The sequence below is a fragment of the Tenrec ecaudatus genome, chromosome X, assembly GCF_050624435.1.
Source record: "Tenrec ecaudatus isolate mTenEca1 chromosome X, mTenEca1.hap1, whole genome shotgun sequence".
NCBI lineage: Eukaryota > Metazoa > Chordata > Mammalia > Afrosoricida > Tenrecidae > Tenrec > Tenrec ecaudatus.
In genome coordinates, this window is record NC_134548.1 from 94,986,183 (window position 1) to 94,996,727 (window position 10,545).

A 10,545-nucleotide genomic window follows, 5' to 3' on the forward strand; every position below is an offset into this window, starting at 1 on the left:
AAAGCTTTGTTTCCAGATAAGCACAGCCACTAAGTGAGATGTCATCTAAGCCCACATGGAAGAAGCTCATCAACATCAGTCACAGAAGTACTGTAAATCATTAAGTCCAAAGTTGAAGGAATAGTGCCAAAACTTGAATTGTGAGGTTCGGGTTTGCAGAAGCTGTGGATACAGTGGAAGCCCAAGAAACATTTTGGGATGCTATGTAGGAAATAAGCCTCTGGTGAGTTCCCTCTATCCATAATAGAGGGATGGGAGGACATTGGTTGGAGAGATGACTTTAGAAGATCAAAATGATAAACATGACTCAAACTGCTAAAAGCTTGTCAGTTGATACCTCCTCTGATGCATGTTAGGCCTGATCTGGTTTTCAACATTTTCTCTATTTTTTAATTTCTTCATATTGGGGTTTATCTCAGATGTGTTATGTCATTCAGTGCTACCCTCTTGAATTTTTGTTGTATGTTTTTCTATTATCAGTATGTGAAACCCAGGATTGATGAACCTGTAGGGACAGCAAGGTAAATAAAGGTTTGCAGAGGGTATAGTGGTGGGGGTGGGGGTGGGAAAAAAGGGAGCTGATGGCAAGAAGTTGAAGAAGCAAAGGATGTTTGAAATTGATTGTGGTGGTAGCAGTTGTACAATACTGCTTGATGTGATTGAACAATGGAATGATATGATATCTGCATTATCTCCCAATAAAATGGTTTTGAAAGCAAGAGAAAGAATGAATTTTAAGAACAAAGGCCATGACTTGGAGATTATGAGAAGACAACGGAATGAAGTTATACTTGAATTTAGGAAGAATAAGAGATAAACATCCCTTAAATAGAAAGTATGAATCACATAAAGATGTCTGGGAAGACTCTGATATAGTTGGCGATTATAGAGTGAAAAATACCTCTGTAGAATCTATTGCTCAAAATGTTTCAATTGATAACTAAGGGATTTAACTAAGTGCAGCTCAAGGTGCTAGAAAGCTTTTGTCCAGCGATCAAAATCCACCAATCGACATCCAACCAAATCTGGAATACTGCTGAGATAACAAGCCATTTTTACAGTTTGAAGCTGCATGCACTTTAAGAAACATTGTATCTGGAATCTCTGAACAAGCTCAAATGGCAGTACAACCACTTTTTCTGAGAAATCTCCATTCATCTAACTGTTTGTGATCAGCAGTGTGTGCATTATGAAATACGGGATGGGTCCCAGTGTAGGGAATGTGTCACAAGTTTTGCAGTTGTGAAATATTTGCTCTTCTCCATAAGTCCATCTATTCCTGTAACATTATTAAGAAATATTACTTGGGTTATGGTCAACTTATGTCACCACAAATACCCACCAACACCAATGGAATCCATTCAGGTGATTCCTCTAGTTCTTCATGTTTTAATTAATCGCATTGTTGTAAAAATAATGCTAGATACTGTCTAGGCCTTCTATTACCTTACTTGTGTTGTCAGTGATAAGGTACTGATGGTAATACATTCTGGAATAGCTCCACATTTGGTTTCTCTGCTCAGCTACAAGAAAGTTAAAGTTCATACTCATGTACTGAGAGCTGTAGGCAACATTGTTACTAGAACTGATAAGCAGACATAAGGAGTCTTGAGTTATGATGCTCTTTTACATTTACCCACACTTCTGACATATCCCAAAGAGAAAATTAATACAGCAGCACGGTGGTACCTTTCTAACATCACCACAGGAAATCAGCAACAGGTTCAGGGAGTAATTGATTCATACCTAGTACCAAACTTAAGGGGGAGTTTGGCTCTCAAAATGAAGCAGTGTAGGCCACAATTGATTAAATAATTAGTGTAAGGAAAGATAAAGTGGCCTACCTTGTCCAACAAACTGTTATTCCACCTTTTTACAACTTGCTGACTGTAAAAGATGCACAAGTTGTACATGTAGTACTTGATGGACTAAGTAATATATTAATTATGCCTGAATATGAAGCAGAAATCATAGTCAATCTTACAGAAGAGTGTGGAGGACTGGAAAAATTAAACAAATTCAAAATCATGAAAATGAAGACATTGACAAGTTGGTTTATGACATCATTAATCATTTCTTATTTCCAGATGAAGATCCTAGCCTTGTGTCAGAGGCAGGATGAAATGGAACATTTGCTTTCGATTTTTCTGCCATTCTTAAATTTCTCTCAAAATAGACTGTTGCTGTACACAAGTTGTCATAATAGAATAAAATAATAAAATGTACTTTAAATGTCATTCTTTTCATTTTCAGTGATACATATCTTTGCATGACATCCACAGCATAGTTCAATTTTAGAGTTTTTGAGCTCTGTAAAGAAGAAAAAATGTTTCAGTTGTGGTAGTGTTTAAATGTCACTTGTTTTCTATAAAACTGTTATGGAAACTTGTAAAAAGAAATTTGGTGCACATATATTGCTGAATACCGACCGATGAAGAGGGGTGAGTAGCTGTACAAATAAAGTAATGGTTTGAATATCTTTAATAATATTCTTAATTTGTTCAATTGTTTTAGCGTCCTTTTATCTTAGATGTAGGAAGCAATGAGCAATCTATTTTGAGCCACTTTAAGAAGAAAACTTTGCATTTTTAAAACTTTCATAACACTTACGAAAGTAGTTTTCAGTAATTAGAAGAATGATTCAGGTTTGAGGTTATCTACACAAAATTAAATATGACAAAATAATTTGTACAAAAATTAACTCTTTATAAGGCAGTTCATGGTAGCAAATCTTGAGCCTTTCCCTTTAAGCAAAATTGTTACATGGAAAACAGTTTGCTCTAAGAAAAAATATACCAGATCAGCCTATGTGATAGTTTGGTTTACAGGAAAGCTGAGATGCTGGTTGAGGGAAAAGGTAATACAGAATGAATAGTAGAAGAAGGTAGTTCTACATAGCAGTTATGACTATGTGATCAATTGCAAAATCGGGTTTGTAATTGTCAGTTTCTCTTCTTTATATATGCTTATTGAATATATTTCCTTTGTTCACATGTGATGTATCAAGTATAATTTGACTCTGTGTTTTCATTCATATGTATGATAGATGTTTTATATTAGGTGTAAGTGTGATTTCATTAATATCTGAAAATTACATGTGGCCAAAGAATGTGTACAGGTGCAAATTTGGCAAGGGGTGGATTGTGATAGTTAGGCATATTGTGCCAATCTGGCCAATAGGAACATATGGGATTAATCAGGTCACAGTTTTATTGGAAGGCAAAGAGATAAAGGTCTCTGCAAGGCCCACCCCGATCTCCCTTGTTCTCTGGTATTTGGACTAGCATGCTGCTGCTTTAGCTAGCTCTCTGTCTCAATCTGTGGGCTACACTACTTGTGGGTCAACCCAATCTGTGGATTGTGTCTCCAGAGCCTGAGGCTCCTTCAAGACCAGCTTCACCACGCTGCTGATGAGTACATCACTTGAGTTTGAGGCGGGTGGATCCTGTCGCCTTGCATTGCATGTGTTCAATATCCCATCTGGGCCTGCTTTGCTAAGCTCCTGATCTAGTAAATGTTGGTGACCCACCGTGCTGTTTGCTGCCTAGGGGAAGACTCTGCATGCCTTGCCCAAGGGAGGGCTCCACTGTCTATTTTCTTGATCTTGGACCCAGCAGATCATGTGAGTTGAAGGACTTCCAGTATATTAACTGTGGAACAAAAGTGAATTGAACTGATCCCTCTGTACTGCTGTGTGGACTAATTAGCTGTTAAATTACTTCTAGCGCTCTCTCTCTCTCTCTCTCTCTCCATATATATATGTGTGTGTGTGTGTGTGTGTGTGTGTGTGTGTGTGTCCTGGCTTTGTTTCTCCAGAGAAGCCTGCTTAAGACAGCTGTATCTATATCATCTATATCTACTTTATGTGGAAAAATCAACTGGTAATTCTGAAACACCATAGAATGGATCAAAGTTATTTTGTGATCATAGCCCTTTTTTGAACTAGAGTATTTTTGAAGCATTTTTTTTGTCAACATACATGGTTGAAGTTTAAAACAAGAAGCAGCAGAAACCTAGCTTGTACAATTTTCCCAAGTTGACTGTAGGCTTGGTTGACTTGGGGAAATGAAAATTAAAGGTTAAAGCAATGTTTTATATAGATAAAAATACAAAGATCTCAAAATATTAATAACATAAGAAATTTGTTCTTGAAAAAATTCACTAAACCAATAAGCTACTGGTAAATTTGACAATGGAAAAGAATGACAGAAAACCAATTTTGTGAATAAGAAATGAAATGGATAATATTACAACCAAACCAAATGAGATAAAACATATGTATTATGAAGAACTGTATTCCAAAAAATTGAAAATATAGAAGAAATAGATAAATTTTTAGAAGTTCAGTATTTACCAAAATTACCACAGAATTATGTACAAAAACTCAGCCAGCCTATAACATGTGAAGAAACAAATCCAGTCATAAAAACATAAAAACACTCTCAACATCAAAGAATTTGGGTCTAGATGGTTTCACTGGGGAATTCTATCAAACATTTAAAGGCTTAATACATATTTTATATAAACTATTCTAAAATATTCAGATGAATAATATAGTACCAAATGCATTCTATAAAGCATCTATAACTCTGATATCCAAACCAGGTAAAGACTTCACCAGAATTTAAATTTATAGAACAATATCCCAAGTAAATATACATGCCAAGATCTTCAGTAAAATACTAGCCAACAGAATTCAGCTAAACATCAAATATAATAATACAGCTAGTTCTACCACTTCTGCCACGGGTCCTACCAGCTCAGGTGGCTGACAAATCAGCAACAGCCAGGCAACCAGCTTTGAGAAAGCTCTCAGTGCCCCACAGTCCTCAGGCATCTGGCCAGCACCCCCCCCATAGACAAGGCATTCTAAAGGGGTGGTAAAGGGGGAGTCCAAGAGAAGTTCTGTAAGGTTGTCAGCCTGCAAAAGTGACAACAAAGACATAAAAGGCAGCAGGAAAGGATACATATTCAGACACCCCCCCCAACACAAAAAAATAAATAAATAAAGGAAAACAGGCTGAAGTGGCTCACCAAGAGTAAAGATTTGACTGTCAAAAATGGAAACATGCAAAAAACGTGGAGAGCCAAACCTCTGATGAAGCATGAGAAAAGTAAGCCAAGTCTGTTGAAAGTTTATCATATTTTATCAGTAGGCTCTGTTATCTACCTTCTTTTAAAATCCAGAAGAATATTTTTATCAACCATTTTGTAAATGCACGTTTTTAAAAAATCATTTTATTAGGGCGTTGTAAAATTCATATCACAATCCATACATACATCCATTTTGCCAAGCACATTTGTAAATTTGTTGCTACCATCAGTCTCAAAACATTTGCATTTTACATGAGCCCTTAATATCAGCTCCTCATTATTTCCCCTTCCTCCCCACTAGTCCCTCCCTCATGAACCCTTTATAATTCATAAATTATTATTATTTTGTCTTATCTTACACTGTCCAATGTCTCCCTTCACCCACTATTCTGTTGTCCCTCTCCCATGGAGGAGGTTATATGTAGATCCTTGTAATCAGTTCCCTCTTTCTACCCCACCTTCCCTCCACCCTCCAAGTATCGCCACTCTCACCACTGGTCCTGAAGGGGTCATCTGTTGTGGAGTCCCTGTGTTTCCAGTTCCAATCTGTACCAATTTACATCCTCTGGTCTAGCCAGATTTGTAAGGTAGAATTGGGATCATGATATTTGGGGGACGAAGCATTTAACAACTACAGGAAAGTTATATGTTTCATCTTGGCTAGCCTGCACCCTGCCTGGCTCATCTCTTTCGCACAACCCTTCAATAAGGAGGTGTCCAGCTGCCTACAGATGGGCTTAGAGTCTTCACTCTGCCCTCCCCCTCATTTACAATGATATGATGTTTTTGTTCTTTGATGCCTGATACCTGATCCCTTTGACACCTCGTGGTCATACAAGCTGGTGTGCTTCTTCCATGTGGGCTTTGTTGCTTCTGAGCTAGAGGGCCACTTGTTTATCTTCAAGCCTTTAAGACCCCAGATGCTACATCTTTTGATAGGAGGGCACCATCAGCTTTCTTCACTACATTTACTTATGTACACATTTGTTTTCAGTGACCATACCGGGATGGTGGGCACCCACTGATACTTTTTGTTCTTTATTGTCTGATACCTGGTCCCTTCTACACCTCATGGTCAGACAGGCTGGTGTGCTTCTTCTATGTGGGCTTTGATGCTTCTCAGCTAGATGACTGCTTGTTTACCTGAAAACCTTTAAGACGCCAGACACCATATCTTCTGATAGCTGGGCACCATTAACTTTCTTCACCACATTTGCTTACACACACATTGCGTTGGGAAGGTGTGCATCATAGAATGCCAATTTAATAGAACGTGTTCTTGCATTGAGTAAGTACTTTAGTAGAGGTCCAATGTCCATTTGCTGCCTTTATACTAAACCTATAAATATATGCACATAGATCTATTTACTCACCATCCTTTATAATTATATTTACATATGTACATGTCTCTATTTCGACATCTATAAATACCCCTTTTCTCCTAGTTCTTTCCTCTATTTCCTTTTACTTTTCTCTTGTCCCACTATCATGGCCAGCCTTCATTTGGGTTTCAGTCATTTCTCTCAGCTTCATTGTTCTTGCTGACTCCCTACCAGGCCTCTCACACCCTCCTTGTCACTGAATTTGGATCACTTATTTTTTCCCTGTCCCTGGCTTGGTCAATACCACCTCCTTACTCCCACCTCCCCCCTTACTCATGTCCCCCCAGAACCATTGTTCCCATTGTTTTCTCCTCCAGACTTTTCATCTAGCCTATCTTATCTAGATAGATCTGTAGAGATAGTAATACACACCAAAAAAAAAAAGCATAGCAAGATAGGCCACGAATGAGAACACAGCAATGACAACAAAAAAGAAAACCAATGACCCATAAAAGAATAAATTAATTAAAAGAAAAAAAAGAAAGAATTTTTAAAAGAAAAATATCTTGTAAATAGATCAAGGTCTGATTTTTGAACTCTAGGCATGTCTTCAAGTCAAGTCCGATGGGGTGCCACTCTCTGGCCACAGAGTCTATCTCTTGTACTCCCTCGGGAGCTCCCTGCTCTGCAACACAACCCCCTGACCCCCTTCCCTGTTGCTCTGCAGCATGACTTTAGTGTTTTGCCTAGGTGTCATGGGATCAGTCTGGGACAATCCAGACACTGAGTCTCCAGTGTTGTACCCCGCAGGGCCCTGGGCTAGCGAGGGATTTCATGTCTCATAGTGGGCTCAACCATTTGGTCCGTTCTGTGCATTGGCTGTTCAGAGTGGGGATATTGTCCTCCAGGCCTGGTGGGCCAGGATGTGCTCCACTCTCTCTTCTACCCCATTCATTTGCTCCCGTGTGCACTGATAAGACAAGTCCCTCTCTCCTAGCTGCAGTTTCAGTGCTGTCCCCTAAAGTGAATTCTTCTGGAGGGAGGGACAGTTGTCCACGTAGCTGATATGGGGGCCGAGCCCTCAGGCCCCTTCACTGGCTCTCTACTCCATGCCGGCACACTGTATTTGTGTCCTGGAACATTGCATTTAAGACTGGTCCCTCTTTCCCTGGGGCGACACAAACAATATCCACCCCTTGGATGGGTCAGTGCGCTATTCCTCTGCCACACATCTCTTTTTTTCACTTTCCAACCCCCTCCTTTTTAGTTGGCTACCATATGTAGCCCTGGATTGGGTCTGACCCCTGCCATACTACCTGGACCTCACCCCTGGTGTGTTTGTATACGGTATAAATGCACGTGTTTTAGTAGCTCTAGAAACATTTTAAGAGGGTAGAAATACCACTTCATCCCAGTTTTTGAAGTGTAAATGATGATTTTTAAGATGTGAAATCATTTACCGGTTGTTTATTTTTTGGTAAAACCAAAAAATAGTGAGATGTTGAATTATGCAAAGATTTGACTTGAGGTCAATATAACATTCTATGGAACAGGAGGTGAGAGGAGCTTTTGTGTCCCTAATACAAAACACAATTAATGGTAATTTAGGGTCACTCTCATGCATTTTTATGATTTGAACATTTAAAATGTTTCCATGTTGTTATTTTTCTAGTAGAATTGTGTCTGAAAACCATTCCATCATCATAGCTTTCTTGACAGAAGTGCATGCATTCTCTAACATCTTTGGTCTTGATAGTCTAGTTTTCCTGATTACTTTGTGAAGTGCTGAAAAGGGTTGAAGATTTCACGGTGTAGTATGTGTGACATTAAATCGTGAATTAGTGCGGTTTAAGATGTAGCAACTTATCAACATTAGAACATAATATGAATGAGGGAGTGAAACTCTCAATATTTGCATATGATATGATTTAATAGGTAGAAACCCCAAAGAACTTATGTGCATCAAAAGGCAAAAAGAAGCTTAATAGAGTGACAAAAATATTCAGCAATTATATGATAGTAAAGGGAATACTCTCTAAAGTTCTACAGAAAAGACATCAAAAGCTCAACAGAAAAATTGTTGGAAACAAAGGCAGTAACACTTACATTTATATAATCAGTGTCATCTCCTCCACATGTCATACAGTTCAATGATGCAATCATATCAAGAAGAGTTGTGCAATTATCACCATGATGAATTCTAGAACTTTGATAAGTTGGACTCCACCCCTCTAGTTTTACACAAACTGAAGTTCACATAAAATCTTACCGACACAGATTGTAAATATATGCAACATTGGAAAATGATTTTTCCACTTTGGAAAATGATTTATTGCTACTTCAAATGACAAGGAAGTAAAATCCCATATGCTCCAGCAATACCTCCGTTGGTATATATATTAATTAAGTAAGAGCCATAAAATGAACAGACTTGACACATCCATGTTCATTGTAGTACAATTCATAATAGAAAGAATATGGGTAAAACCTAAATGAACACCAATGGTAAACATGAATAAAGAAATTCTGGTACATACACAGAAGCAAATACTATGCATTGCTAAAAAATGGGGGTGGAAACAAACATTTCATGGCATGCATACACCTGGAGAACATTATGCTAAGTAAAATTCACCAATCAACGTGCAAGAATTATTTGAGGCATTTGTAATAAGGGAAGAAAAATACAAGATATAGAATTTCATACAAAAGGGAACAGACTTGGAAGATTACAGGGCAATGACAAAGTTGATCCATCCTTGATTTAGAGTTCTCTACTGTTTATTGGCATGAGCACCCAATCATTCAATGAAACTTATAGAGAAATGAATAGATGAGAATAATTTCAGTTCACCACAGATGATCTCTGCATTAAAGTGGGATATACTCAAGTTAGAATTATGGTTCTTGAAGTCTTGTTTTAACATTCTTCAGTAGCATAATAGCAATATGAAAGTCACCACAATACAGCAAACTTACAGTCAAGTAAGGATGTGTTTTATCTCTAAGTCTATATTTCTAATGGTCCTTTCCATACTCTATAACATAACTGGATATTTATAAGTATTGACATTTTCAGCATATGCATGCCACAGGGCTCTGATGCTGACAACTTCCAGTTCCACCACTTAATAGCTATGTGACATTAATTAAGTTGAAATACGTCCATATACATATTTTTTCTATCAATCAAATGCATATAGTAATACTCTCTATCTTATATATTGATTGTGAGATTTAAAATACTCTATACATTGTATAGGGAGCCCTGGAGCTGGGTTGATGACTGTAAGGTTAGCAGTTCAAAGCACCAGTCGATCTGCAGGAGAAAAGTGTGACTTTCTATTCTTGTAAAGAGTTTCATCTAGGAAATTCACAGGGAAAATATTCTGTCCTATAGGGTCACTTTCAGTTGGCATCAACTCAAGGATAGTAAGTTTGAGATGAATACTTGTCACCTAGTAAATCCTAAATAAAGTTAGCTATATTAGTAATAGCAGTGATTATTGTTTTATTGCATGACTTAACAACTCTAATAAATGTATTAAAAGTATATATCTAATATAACTTTAAAGATATATTTATCACCTAACATTTCAAGGTAGGTGTTCTAGTGGGGGATGCTATCAGTCATGCAGTCATTTATGGATAATAGTTCTGCCGGCATCTGCTTTCTTCAATATGTGGCTTATAAGGGTGCACCCAATACTCATTATTCTAGACCAAAATGACTGAGGGGATAGGAGTGGGGACAGGATAGATTCTTTGCAAGTATAAGGGAACAGAAATAAATTGTGGCAAAGGTTTCCTATTGAAAATGAGAATACATAAAAATAAACTTGCCATTCTTACTTTTGTTCATGTTTCATTACTAAGAAAATAATTAATTTGCCACACCTAAAGATCTGTCAAATTGCTGTCTTCAGCAAGACAGTTTCTCCAGGAATTTTATTATAATGCAAAAAAAAAGTTAGGAAGGATTTTCATATTCACTTATCGGTTACTGTCTCATGTGTCCTAGAGGAATCAGACTCAATCTCAAATAAGTGGATTTTCAGGGTTTGCTTGTAGAAATGTGTTTAAATATATGTGTTTATGGAGTTTTGTGGACAGTTTACTGCACATGTTT

The 10,545-nt window shown here is 37.6% G+C and overlaps 1 pseudogene; it reads left to right on the plus strand.

Moving 5' to 3' along the window:
• Positions 1-703: 703 nt before the first annotated feature.
• On the plus strand, positions 704-2,122 carry LOC142433537 (importin subunit alpha-3 pseudogene; annotated as a pseudogene).
• The last annotated feature ends 8,423 nt before the right edge of the window (positions 2,123-10,545 follow it).